The sequence below is a fragment of the Triturus cristatus genome, chromosome 8 (genome assembly GCF_964204655.1).
Source record: "Triturus cristatus chromosome 8, aTriCri1.1, whole genome shotgun sequence".
In the NCBI taxonomy this organism is placed as follows: domain Eukaryota; kingdom Metazoa; phylum Chordata; class Amphibia; order Caudata; family Salamandridae; genus Triturus; species Triturus cristatus.
Window position 1 is genome coordinate 404,876,933 of NC_140591.1, and position 14,821 is coordinate 404,891,753.

Genomic DNA, 14,821 nt, shown 5'->3' on the forward strand with positions numbered 1-14,821 from the left:
GGGGGGCGCTGACCTCAGGGGGTGCACTATGTTTAGAAATAACCTATGATTGGAGAGATGAGGGGTACATTTGCCCAGTGGTAGTGAGAGAATCCAAAGAGGAGGTTATGGGTGTGGCATCAAAAATGATTGTCGCACCTGGCGCCACCAGTGCTAAAGCCGGTCCTGCCCACCAGGGCCGTGGCTGGAGCCAATGGCGTTGAATCAGACGGGGCCTCTTCTAACCCCGCGGGCCCAGAGGCTAACCAGAGGGGTCGCCCCACTCAAATACGAAGTGCATGGCCTTGTAGAACTCTTTGATCTAAGCTGGGGTCGCTACAGCTCCAGGAAAAGGAGGGAAGCGCGAAGTCGACCCTGGCTCCGGTTCTGTAGAACCGTGCCTAGAGCGTTGGTGCTCCTTACCTCCTTCATTTACTAACGACAATTGAGGTGAAGATGAAGTCCGCTAGGACTTCTTCTTCTTATGCCTCTTCCCAGAGTGTCCCGACAACCTCGAGTGGGACGAACAGGACTTTGGGCTCCGAGAGCGGTCCTGCGACCGCCTCTTTTTCGATCAGGACCTATGTGGCGTCTCGCTTGATGGCGTCAGCTGTCGGGCCGCAAGGAGCTTCAAAGCCCGTTCCGATAAGGTCTTAGTAGGCATGGCCTGATATTCCAAGCACGACGTAGGATTGTGGTTGTACTCGAGCCACCAGAGACAGAGGAGGTGGGGATCGATGACCAACATCATGCGCGGACAGGCCCCGCACGGTTTAAACCCTGTCTTGCTCTAAGAAATGATCACACACGATGTGAAAAAATCTGGAAGTCGACAAAATGTCGAGATAAGCCTGTCAAAAAGCGACAGAGGGTTAGCTCTTCCGGGATCGGCGCTTTACTGTAGCGGACAGAAAAGAACTGATGTCCGCGCGACTGGGTGGCGCCTATATAGGTACCATGATGTCATAACCGACGCGAACAATGCCGTAGACGTCACGCGGAGCCGAATGGAGCCACACGACGCTGCACGCAAGGGGTATTGCCCAGCAAAAGTTTCTGGATCCAGCCCGACGCCTGGGAAATGCAGAGATAAAGAACCTGCAGCTAGAAGTCTCTATCAGATTAAACACACACAGAGTTTATCTCATCTGTTTCTTAATGGGTAATTAGGGTTATCAGAGTGATGAGATCAAGAAAAGAAAGAACTGTAAAGAAACAAACATTTGGTGATAAGAAATGGGCTACCTTCTTATTATTTAGATCTGGATTTAGAAATGTTATCATTGAAGCATATCATAATTGAGTGGGTCGGTGTTACAGTATGGTGTAAGGTCTCTATTAATTGTGATGGTAATATGGTTGATGCAGGCACTACAGTTCATATCATTGAAATTTTCGTCCGAGAATTCAATGGCATTATTTAACATTTACATTTTCAACAGAAAATTAATCATCCTAGTATGTTAACAAGTATTTGTTGCGCTAACATTGTTTAAGATTGTTAGCAAAGAAAACTGCTGTCTTATAAAATGATTTTTAAGTTGAGTAAGGGGAAAAGCAACAATGATCAGATTTGCTGACAGCGGCCAATCACAAAGATTCTCTTGCTTTTTGGCACATTATCTCGCATGGTAGCCCATCAAAGACTAGTAATCCTGAAACATTCAGACAGCTTAAAGTTTGGTTACAGGATTTTACCATGCTGTATTCAGAAGACAACATCACTGTGCCCAATTCAGATAATATTATCCATTTCATTTTATGCACAACAATTCCATCAGGTGCATTTGTACATTTTTCTGTTGAGGAGACAGCTGCTGCTATTATGAGTCAGCAAACTGGGAAATCTCCTGGACTAGACAATAGAACAGCAGATTTGTTTCCATCTTGACCTTATATTTGGGGCCCTGACATTCATTTAGTCTCACAATTTATAGCACTAGGAGCTTCTGTTCCTGGTAAATACCATCCCATACACCAAATGTAGATACGAGAAAATGTCAGTAAAATGTTGTCAAACAAATCAAAGACCTGGATGAAATTAGACAAACAATCTTTAGGTTCATAATTGGTACTACCGACCAGGTATTTTACTTTGTTCATTCCCTTACGTTAAATAGTGGTGCTGAAAAGACAATGACTCTCTGTAGTGATTGTCAATCTGCAACTGACTTTTAATATGGCCCATCATTTAATAATATAAAATTCAATAGCTGACATGGGGGTGGAGCGAAATGTACTTTACTAATTGTTTCGCTTGAGTCTAACAATTATGCCAAGGTGTGATGAGGGCTTAGTTGAAAACCCACTGATCCTATTATGGGTAACAAGGGGATATGACAGGAAACCGTATTAGCATCAGCACTTTTTACATTATTTATAAATGGAGCAACAGATCTGAGCGATGTTCTTTTCTGATGAGACATTTCGATCTCTGAACCCTCTATGGCTGTGGTTCTTTGCCTTTTAAGTTCTGGGGACCCACTACTGAATTCCAAGTGGAAGTCAGAGACCCGGGCCTATGTAAATTCTACAATTTGAAACTCAAAACAATGCACAAAAAATACAGAAACCAGTGTAAATTATACGCTTTGTTAATGATCTTAAAAAATATAGTTAATTTGGTGAATCTCAGATCACTTCTGTACTGGGTATGGATCTGGTCAAACAATACTTTAAAACCCTACCCAAAAAATCAGCACAGGAGGCTACATATCAAGAATCACCTTATTGTGAATTTCCCATGGTTATGCCAGGTTAGAAAGAAGCAGTAGGCATGTCTGAACTCCAACCCAATCCCAACTCCATCACATCAAATTGTGAACATCACTTATAACATGTCTTAAGATTTTGTGATAAAGAAGTGGCTAGCTCTTATAAGAAAAACTGCCCATACTGCAATCAAATAAACTTCTCCTAACCAAATCACTATACAGTAAGTTTGTGTTAGGTATTTTGCCATTGGCTGTGGCATGTTTCAATTGGTCTATAGACAATGTTTCAAATTTTTATTTTCATTGATCTAGAACAGAGGGATCTGAGAATTTTTTTAAATTTAATTTTGACCAATCAAGGACAGAATTAAATGGCTCATTCCGGCATGCTCCAACATGGGTGTGCGGAAATATACCACTGGGTTTAGGATGTGTAAATCCAATACAAGAAGTCCCATATTCTTTGCTATATCGGGATCTTCGACGGCTTCATTATATATGAGAAGTAGCATTTGGGACCTCAACTTGATGACCAAGGGGACGGTTGTTCATACAGCATTGACACCTACTGTATTACCAAATAATGAAGGACCGGGGTTGTGCTTATATATTTAATTGTTTTTATCTTACATTTTTAAACTGATGTTTTATCAATATATTGTAATTAATGATTTGCTTTTGAATGCTTGATGCATTAACTCAAAATAAATATTAACATGAAAAATAATTCTAAATTGAAAAGTTCTCAAACTCCAATAGAAAGAGAGATTTGTGCTATTCATGCACTTACACCTAAAAAAACCCTGACTATGTTTGAGCAATTTTGTTTACGTGATGAGGTAACTGCCTTCTGGAAAATGTGTACAAATAAGGTGACCAAAGAACGAGAGCAAAATAGTAGTTCTGTGTGGAGAAGAGATGAAGTACAAAGTGGAAATTCTTTTCCTAGTAAAACTCCAAGCATGTGTCTAATAAAATGGAACAATATCATGAATGTAAAAAAGGAAACGGACTCCACAGACTAATTCAATAAAAGAGGCAAGGACTAGCTTTTTGGCATATTTACCAAATGCCTCATATTCTCTGGCTTTGGATGTGTGCATATGGAGGGCCAATAATGATGCTTGATGAATTTAATCTTGGTACATTAAGTATAATTTCAATAGTTTGTGAACTAAAATATATTTCCACTGAATATCTAAAGTCAATACGCTTCGTGATGGATACCAGATGTGAGGGTATACACAATGGAAATTGTATTCTATAAGAATAGAAGAGCTAAAAACGCTGAGCCTATTAATGGGAATGCAAATATAGAACGGCAGAACAAAAGGACTAAGCTCATGTAATATGAATGAAAGTATCTTAATACATAATGAAATTGAATATGCCCTCTGGCTTATTGGCAAACAATATCTGCCATGGTTTGAACTGAAGCAAGGGCGATTTACATATCAGGTAATGGTGTTAAAATCATCATCCTTGCTATCAGGACTGACTTGAAGGGAGTGTAATGTCTTACGGACCCAATAAGAATAAACTTACAAGGATCTTTTTCAGTCAGGAACTTGGGCATTTAACTCGATCATGGTCTGTCTTCCAAATGCCAGATTTCCATAGGAGTGTACTTGCTTCGGGCATCTTAAATCTCTGAGTGAAGTCTAGGACTTTCTTCCATCTACTGGAAGAAAGACAATCATGTCCTCCTTTATCAACACTGGTTTGAACTATGGGAACGACCTCTGGGCCTTTCCAATTACTCTGCAGTACGGCTGCAGCTAGACTGCTCCATAAATTTCCTAGACGTCTGTCAGTCTTTTCACATCTTAAATCTCTCCAATGGTTCCTTGTCTTCAACATAATCAATTTAAAAGCACTCCTGTTTACCTATCGTGCCCAAACCAAGACTAGCCCCATGTATCTACAGAAGGTGGTACAATATACACCTACATGGCACTTAGATTGGGAAACACACCTGCTGAGAGTCCCATAAATTAATCGAGCCAGACCTGGAGGCAGACCCTTCTCCTTCTTAGTAGGCAAACTCTGCAATGCTCTCCCATTTGGTATTCTAAGTTCCCTAACTAAACTTTCCTTCCACAAACAACTGAAAACATGGCTTTGTGCACCCAAGCAGAGCATTACCTAATCCTTGCTGGTATTTGGCACCAAGATGCCCTGTTTTTAGGAAAGCGGTTGTGCTCTTACAAATACTTTATTTATTACACAAAAGCGTGAAGGGAGAAGTGGTCCTATAATGGTGTCCTGAAATATTTCTGGCTATAACTAAGAACTATATATGAACTTGGATATAAATTAGGACCTATAATGGTCTCAAGAAATATTTCTGGATATAACCTAGAAAGCTCAATCATTCTAATGATATTCTTTCATTTCCCTTCAGCCCTATTGTGACTCCGTGCCGTGTGAGTATAGCATAGTCTGTACTTTGACTTTTCACCTATGTTTCTGGGTGTCTCCTAGTTGAATCACTACTTTTTCTAGTAGGCTCTCAGGCTGCCTCTATCCTGATGATGATCCCATATTGTTACGGGATCGAAACATTGTTGACTTTTATGATTTACGAGCCCTAATGTTTTATAGGGTCATATCCAAACAACTTATTGTGATGCATTAATATGATGTACATTAATATGTGTATGTCAAATTTTGAGCACATTTCATTACTGACACTTAAAAAATTCAAACATTTTTTTGTTTGATTACATGTAATTTATTTTATAAAGTTTGATATTAAACCTTTGCTATACTACAGAATCATCCTTTATCTTGCATTATCGATTCATCAAGTTACAGTACCTCCATAGAGCATATTTCACAAAACATAGGTTGTAGAGGGGAGGAAAGCTCTCTTCCTAGGTCTGTTTGAGATGTGATGCACAGGTTGGGGATCTCCTACACACACTCTGGGGCTGCCCTAAAAGTGTTACTTTTTGGAATGATTTTCTCAATACACTGGGACCTGTCTTGGTTGGTTGATACCTGCCAACCCAAGACAAGACATTCCACATATTAGTATTGAGCTAGATTATAATACATATATAAATCCGCCTTATTGTGTCATGGGCTCAGGTTTGCTTGGATGGACATAGCCTACCGCGGGAAAGAGTCCGAGCCCTTTGGATGGTGGAAAAAGGGGCTGAACCAGTGCATCAGTCTTTGAGAAATTAGTGTATCTGGCGAGAGGATGCCCTCAGAAATACTAGAACATGTGGACAGACTAGAGCTGCTGTAGAGGAGTCATCTTGACCCCATATGAGCCTAAATCATGGAGAAGAGAAAAAGACCTGGCCAAACATGGGTGTTCATTGAAATGACACTGGAGGGGAGTACTAAAATGGCTGGGGTATTAATCTACGATATTTACCATTGTTTTTCTGTGATTATTGATGATGCCGTGGTGAGGTGTTTTGAAAGAACTGTAATCCTCCCTGAAATGAGTGTTTCTTTTTATGCTTAGAAAATCAATACATTGTTTTATAAAACAAAAATAAATCTACCTCTATTCCATTTCTGATTATAGACCTTTATTCCTTGATAGATTTGCCTCCACACAAGCACTTGGAAGCCACCACATCAGAAAAGAAGCTCTATAAGTTGGGTAGAGGTTTTGCCATGAATCTTATGGAAAGAGATTTGTACAGATGAGCCAAAAATGGCACAGTGTCGCTGGAGATGCTGATATACCACTGAACGTCCTTTTCAAGGGGCAGTTTGTAAGTAAGTAGCTCGGAGCACAACTTGGACAGTGTGCCCAGCAGGGAATCCTGTGCATGGGTATATTCCTGTGCCAATGTCACAGGCGGTTAGAGGGGGAATTCCATTTGGGAGGAATATCGCAACTCATCTACTGGTTCAAAAAAAAGACAACATTTTAAAAAGACAACTTAATAACGCTGAGAGAATTACTCTGAAATTGCAATGCCCCACTTCCTCCACTAGACTGTAGCACAGAATTAATATGATTTAAGGATGCTATTACTTTTCACCTATTTTTAACCCTAATAATTAAAGGTCTATTTTTCTTCCACTGTTGGCAACTGGGGAGAAGAAGATTCAGAAAGAGACAAAATTTGTCCGTTTAGTGAGCCATCTAGAGATGACCTAACCTACTTCTCCTTTGCGGGCTAATGCCTAAAAAAGAGGCAAAGAGGTCAGACTAATTCACCTTCTTTCCTGCTTGGAAGACAGTTTAGTAAGGATGGAAGTGACCCTGTGACTGGCTCTGTACTGTGCTGCTCTATGAATCCGGCAGTGCATATGATACAAACATTAGAGGAGGGCGCCCTAAAGGCCAAGTCTAACATCAAGTCTGATTTTAAATTGCTCCCCATTCCCTTTTTCGACTTAAAGTTCCTCCGTGTTAAGTTTTTGGGTCTACCTTTTAATGAGAAATGCTTGCGAATGGACTGCTTGGTTTCCTCTCCATACTTTAAAACTGTTGCCAGTTTTTGGAATGGACAACAAATGAATTGATGTAATTTGTTTCTTTAGAAGACTGACAACTGTTCACCTTCTGGTGAAAAGGCAGGACTAGCACTACTAGAACTATCAATGTATTATTTATATGTGAAGTGATTTATTTGGAATCAACATTTTACATATACTATCCCAATACAGTGCAACAATTATTGGAATGCCTCTTTTGATATACAGTATAGATACAATACATATACAAATCACAGCACTGTCACATAGTGCTTAAGATTATATGACACTCCTGTCTACGATTGTTTCAAACCCCACCACGTTGTGTTATCTTCCTCTGGACAATCAATTTACATTAAGCCAATGCTAAAACAATGTTAAATTCCAGATACTCCACGCTGACAATACATGAATTAAGGGCTATTATCACTTTGATTAGGAGCACCTGATTGCAGACATTTTAGAATCGTTCCATAGCAAACACTAGCTTCCAATACTTTTAGTGTATTTCTTTGTCCGAGTGAGCAGGTAAAGATAGTACAGTATCTGCAACAATAACGAGACAGACAGGTCTAATTTATATTGTTTAAGGAATGGTCCCTGTGGGGACAATGTGTGTGTTACTATGTATACCCTAATCCCTTCTGGGTACAAATGCAATATGAAAAGTTTAGGTTTCCTGATAATGCACCTACATGGTATCCCTAAGGAAGCAGACAAAATGGAGGGTTCAGCCATGTCAACTGATCTTTAATGGCATAGAGTTGGATTTACTAGATGGAGTTACTAGGAACGAAGAATGTGACACTTCATAATTTGTTTAGTGTACTAGCTAAACATCACTATGAGGGTCCTCCTCATTAATGGGGTGTTTTGGAAAAGTAGAGCAACACCAGAGTTAGGTTCCTGACAAAGAAAAAGAAGTAATCACATTAGACAAAGCAGTAGAATGCAAGAGCTGCCATTTGGCTGGGTTTCCTTGCCGACTTCAATGGCACAGTCAAATGGCCCTTATCTCGCAGCTACAACTCTGAGCGAAGTTTACATGTGAAAATGGGAATAAGCGTTGGGTTTTTGGTCAGAAATGGTGCATAGACTTCTGGAATTACCAGTTGTTGACATGAACTTTAACCAGGAATGTCCCTTTCCTTGAACTTTTCCACCCCCAGTAACAATGCTAAATTGCTGCCTACTCATGATAGAGTAACAAAATGTGTTTAGATCAGGCAGCATGCTTGTCATTGTTGTAACTAACAGTCAAAGTGTGCAATGCCCATTTATACTGAACCAAAAGACTCGAGGAGCTATTTAGAGTCTGGCAGATACAGGCATTTGTCAAAAATTGTCTGACGTCTACATCTGACAATTTGTGGCAGATGTCCCACATCTGCCAATCTAGAACTAACCCTTTTGTTCTTGTTAATAAAAACATGATCTGGTGGTCAAGAGTAAGGTAACTGATGGCTCATCTTAAGATGCTAGAATTCCATAATCTTGTACAAGATGCCAAAAAAAAGGTGGTTAATCCTGCTCGCCAGAAATAGAATGTTGAGGCCCATAACTCCTGGAGCCTTCTCTAGGCTGCAAGACAAAGGCATCCTAAGAAGATTCTTTCAGTAATTTTCTAGCAGTGAACTCTTCTTATACAGACCTCTTCTCTCGAGGAAATGTGGTACGTTTTATTGAGGTTAAGAAAAAGGAAAACATTGGGGTTGTTCACCAGGAGCAAGCTGGCCGTTACAGTATTTTTCAACTAAGGCAACACCTGACACAAAAAATATTTCATGAGAGAGGGGAGCTTCCCTTAGACATCGGCACAACAACAGTAGTAGTGATACCCAAGAATGGAAAGCCACCTGATAACTGCGGGTCCTATCGGCCAATATCATTGTTGAATACCGAGGCAAAAGTGCTCACCAGAGCGTTGGCGACCAGGCTGCAGGCGGTCATAACTAACCTGGTCGACCCCGACCAATCAGGCTTTATGCCGCATACGGCAACAAGACTTAATTTGAGAAGGCTGTATGGGGTGTTACACTGGGCTAAAAATGAGTGTAGGGAAAATGCGGTGCTTTTTTCCCTAGATGCACAAATGGCATTCAACAGTATTGAGTGGCAATATATGTTTGCAACCTTAAATAGGCTGGGTTTTGGTCCAAAGTTCTGTGCATGGGTAAAACTCTTTTACCAGGATCCACATGCTCGAGTAAAAGTGAATGGAGCGGTGTCTCACTCCTTCCCTTTGAGGAAGGGCACGAGGCAGGGCTATCCTCTCTCCTCCATGATATTTGCATTGGCGCCGCTGGCAGTTTGGGTCCGCAATGATACGATAATAGCAGGCGTGGAGGGGATTGGGAGGACAGAATCTCCCTGTATGCGGACGATGCGCTCCTATATTTGATGAATCCATATAGATCAGTCCATCGGGTTCTGCACATTTTGCAGTTGTTCGGCAGTTACTCAGGATATACGATAAATTAGGAGAAATCCCTGATTTTCCCCTTAAAAGGAGATGTCCCGCAGAGGCTGAGGGACACGATGCCGCTGGTGGTCAAACAACAGTTTACCTACCTGGTTATTAATATATCCAAGACACAAGAAGATTTCCTGGCTGATAATCTATATCCTCGAATATAGCGCCTGAGGAGTGATGTAGAATGTTGGAGAAGGCCGCCGTTATCATTGATGGGAAGGGCGGTTCTTTTCAAGATGATGTCTCTGCCCAGACTGCTATACATCATGCAAAATACCCCATATAAAATACCCAAAAAGGTGTTCCAGACTATTAACAGCGAACTACGTAAACGCCTGTGGGATGGAGGCTGTGCCAGGATAGCGTTATGTAAGCTACAAAGGAGGACGTATGAAGGGGGGCTGGCAGTCCCAGATATCCGGAAATATTATTGGGTCTCACAATTAATAGTGGTAAATGACTGAGCATTCGCAGATCGCAACGACCCGGCATTCCGGGAAGACCACTGGGCGATGGGGAGAGGGATTATCCTGCGGCACTATACTGTAAAAGCAAGAAATGAGTACTGCCACCGCATATGCAGATGGTGGTGGGGGCTTGGCGAGAGGCTGACAAACACTTAGGATGGGAGGGGAAGTTAACAGAGAAGACTCCATTGTGGGACAGTGACCAGCTGCGGGAGGTGGGAGGACAAGCAGGATTCCAAAAATGGGAATTACTAGGGATTAAGAGCCTGGGAGATATCTGGAGGGGGCAGGCCCTGAAGACATTTGAAAATCTGCAAACCGAGTACGAACAGGTTGACACAGAACGGTATAGATACTTGCAGCTGAGTCACGCCTTGCGCAAGTATAAAAAAAAGAAGAGGAGACATTAGCGGAATACGCCCCAATGGAAAACAGATTGTTAGTAGACCATATGGTAACCAAAGCCACCTCGTTAACATATAGGAAACTTGTATATAACTCACCCAATCCGATTGAATCGCTAAGACAGGTCTGCATACAAGATTTGAGACTGTTGGAGGATGACGACTGGGAGGAGGCAGTGCAGAGTCCGCGTGAAGAGGCAGTGAGAGCCAGGTTCCGTCTTATTCAGCTGTGAATCCTCCACAGGTCTTATGCTGCCAGGACATTAGTACACAGATGGGGACGGGGTGTATCTCCATACTGTGCAAGAGGGTGTGGGAAAATGGGCTCATTCTGTGGGAGTGCCAGTACATTTACAATTACTGGAAGGAAGTAACACAAATTATAGCGGAGGTCTCTGAAGAGGAGATCCCACTGGAACCTCGGTGGCTAATACTATGTGTGACAGGTGAAATAAGGTGGCCCAAATATATAGCGATATGGCTTAAAATCACAGCAATAGTAGTGAAAAGGAATATAGCCAGGGGGTGGGGGGCAGCCAAACCGCCGGACCTCTGGGAATGGGAGGATGATTTAGACTGGTGCTCAGGGGCAGAAAAGGTAACATACGAGGCCCCGAGGTTGCCCGCTGAAGTGGGAAAAGATGTGAGGATGGAATTTGTACAGACTGAGGAATATAAATGAAGAGAAAATTGTATGGAGGAAGTACCCTGGGTGTTGAATGCATAAATAAAGGGAAGAAGGTTATTCTGTAAATGGGTAACAGCATCATAAGATGATGAGTGTGCATATACGAACACAATGGTAGGTTTACGTTCTTTTTCCATTTAATTTTCTTTCTTCCCAAAAATGTGTCGAATTTATTGTAATTCTGATATGTGAATGATGTACTGAGCGGATTTAACAAAATAAAAAAGATGTTTAAAAGTCTCGGGGTGATTCGTCAAGCAGGGGCCGAGAAAAAAGGGGGGTCCCAAAACGCGTTTTCCCCATGCATTTTTCCATAGGACCTTTAGACACAGCTACAGCCCGAACGGCTGAACAGAATTACTTGAAATTTGGCAGAGAGGTAGCCATAAGGTCAAGGAAGTGCCTTTTGCAGGTCTGGTGTAAATGTGTTCAGTATTTCCTGAGAAAATAGCATTTAGAAGCATATATATATGTGGGCGGAGCCTAACCACACATCTCATCCTGAGATCTGATTGGCTGTCAGCACTTCATCCAAGAAGTGTTGGCAGCCATCTTGGGACCAATATACATGATAGCACCTCATTAAAAAGCATTGCAGTTAATAGAAGGTTTTAAGACTTTAGTTACATTATAAATCATTTGTTGATGGTACCATACTCATTTTAGGAATTGTGGTATGTTCTAAGGTGATTTTACCATGTGAAAAAGCCTTCTGCTGGGATATCATGATTGAGAGAAAAATATGTTCTCATGCTTTTACCACAGAGGTTTGGAAGGTGATCTATAAGCTAAACTGAGAGCTTATTTTCTGTAAATTCACATTATCTTTCTCAGTCATGTGAGAATGAAGTCTGACATTCTCAGTAAAACATGTACATCCAACAAGGGCAGAGACTGTCAGTTGATTCCTTTGTGTTCTACTGCAGCTTCCCAGAGTGTTCCAAAGAACTACTAGAGCGCTAACAGTCCTACTTATGATAAACGTATGGCACACCTGAAGCCATCTTGCTTGGATTAAAGTGGTAACTCTTAAAACATTTAATTTAAAAAGGAACAAAATGAGGGGGTTCATTTTTCCATAAAAAGTATGATTAGTGCTGCAAAAAGAAAAATTAGGGCACATTTTGAGTGACTTCTCAAATCCTCTTCTATTTCATTAAAAAATTCTGACATGCAGACTGAAACATGCACTTTCAATACCAGCAGCAGTTTTCCCTGGTGAGCAGTAGCTTTACTACAGTGATCTAATGAGCAAAAAGAGTGCTAACATTCTGAATTTATGACAAATGTGTGACACATCTGAATGCCTCCTTGATGGAATCAAAGTAAAAAACTGAAAGTATTTCCTACTGAGGAGACTGCAGTAAATGAGGAAATTAGGAAACTTCATAACAAATAAGTCTCGCAAGATGGCCACCAGAGACAAAAGAGCCCAAATGTAGCCCAAATATCACCCAGATGTAGCCCAAGTATAGCCCAATGACAGAATGTCCCAGAATGTTCTTAAAAACAACTAGAGCGCTTACTGTCTTCATTATGACAAAATTATGGCACACCTGAAGCCATCTTGATTGGAATAAACTGGTAACACTTAAAACATTTAATTTAAAAAAGAACACAATGAGGGGGTTCATTTTGCCATAGAAATTATGATTAATGCTGAAGAAAGAAAATGAGGGCACATTTTGAGTGACTTCTCAAATCCTCTTCTATTTCATTAAAAAATTCTGACATGCAGACTGAAACATTCACTTTTAATACCAGGATCAGACTTCCATGGTGAACAGTAGTTTTACTACAGTGATCTAATGAGCAACTAGAGTGCTAACATTCAGAATTTATGGCAAATGTGTGACATATCTGAATACCTTCATGATGGAATCAAAGTAAAAAACTGAAAGCATTTCCTACTGAGGAGACTGCAGTACATGAGGAAATTAGGAAACTTCATAACAAATAAATCTCCCAAGATGGCCACCGGAGACAAAAGAGCCCAAATGTAGCCCAAAATCACCCAGATGTAGCCCAAATATAGCCCAATGACAGAAGTGTGCAAAACACTTATTATTTTGTGTTTTTGCAGTGTTATATAGTGCAGACTTGTCAGGTATTGGAGTGCTTTACATGAGCATTGGTTACATCTCACAAGAACAAATTCATTTTGGTTGTAGACATGGGGAGATTAAGTGATTTGACCAGATTCACAGAATGTCGAGCTGAAGCAGAAACTTCAACCTGGTTCCCCAGTTGCAAAGTCTGCAGTTCTGGAAGTAACACCACATCCTCTCCCCTAAGTGCAACATTTAATCAAGTGGTCAACTGGATAAAAAAACATAAAGATAACAAATAATTTAAAAGTGCTTTGTCGCTATTTGAAAACTCAGAAAATATGTCCTTATTTTAGTCTTTTAGAGCACTAACCATAATTTTGATGCCAATAAGACCCTCTCATATATGTAATTTCTTTTTTTTTTTTTTTTTTTTTTTTTTTGAAGACCTTTATTGATAGAAAAAGGGCAAATACAAGTCAACAAGGAGCCCGGGGGGGCTCACACATACGGTACATTACAACTTACTGAAAACACAGAGGATACATTACAGAAGGACTGAGGTCTAGTTTTAAAAAAAATTCTAGTAGGATAGACATAAGCAGGATATCGTAGCACAACAAGTCAATACTGGTGTTAAACAATCAGGATAGGTAATCTTATAGCAGTAGAAAACACCAGAGTCGCTGCGTGGCACCCAGAAAGGAACGTCCGAACCCCAGGGAAGGAAAAAGGACAAAGAATAGAAGGCCCATAGAACAAAAAGGAAAAACAAGAAAGAGAAAAGCAACCCCACCCCCCAAGTGCCCCCCACCCTGCACCCCTGCAGCTGGCTACGGCCTTACCCCCCCTAGCAGTGTGCCTGTCGCCCAAGAAAAGGAGTCCCGAAATATAGAAAGTAAGAAAAAGAGAGAATCAGAAAACTCTTATAAAATTAAGAAAGGTGGGGAGGAGCCCACTATTCGTCCCCCAGCTCCGCCATCTCGCACCCATAATAGCAACAGTAGTCTAACGCCCAGCAGTAATAACATGCCCGGTATAACGAGAGAACTGGGGTCACAGCAGCAGCGCGCAGGGTAAGTAAGGCAGCTACACCCAACCGAAACATCCAAAATATCAAGAAGGAATCTTCAAGCCGTGATTGATAAGCGTGAGCCCCCGCAATAGTCTTCTAGCACCACCGATACATGTCCCGGTCACTCAGAGAAACCTAGTTCCCCGGCTGCCCCACCCACAAGAACGGTGCAAAACATTTATCAACGGAGGAGGGCCAACCCAAGAGAACAAAAGAAAAAATCAACAGAAGTGTATCCGGCCATCACCTCCCGGACCCCCATGCAAACCATACCCAAAGTCTAGCGTTCTCGTCAGTCCAGCACAGTCCCAGGAATGTAGGTACCAGTATCAGGGCAAGAAAAAGACAAACTCAACCCTGACCCCTACGTGCCAGTGCGCCAACATAATGCAGTTGCAGCGTAGTCCCGTAGAGTAGGAAGAGCCTCCGATGTGAACGCCCAGAGAGATGGCAACAACAGCCAGTAGTCGCCATCCAAAGCAGGACAGTGTTATCCCCAAGAGTGCAGTACGGGTAGGCATACA

At 41.4% G+C, this 14,821-nt stretch overlaps 1 protein-coding gene across 1 annotated transcript in view; it reads right to left on the bottom strand.

Moving 5' to 3' along the window:
* Positions 1–14,821, bottom strand: part of WDFY2 (WD repeat and FYVE domain containing 2) — a 514,044-nt gene that overhangs the window by 388,026 nt on the left and 111,197 nt on the right. The gene's annotated exons all lie outside the window — the stretch shown is intronic.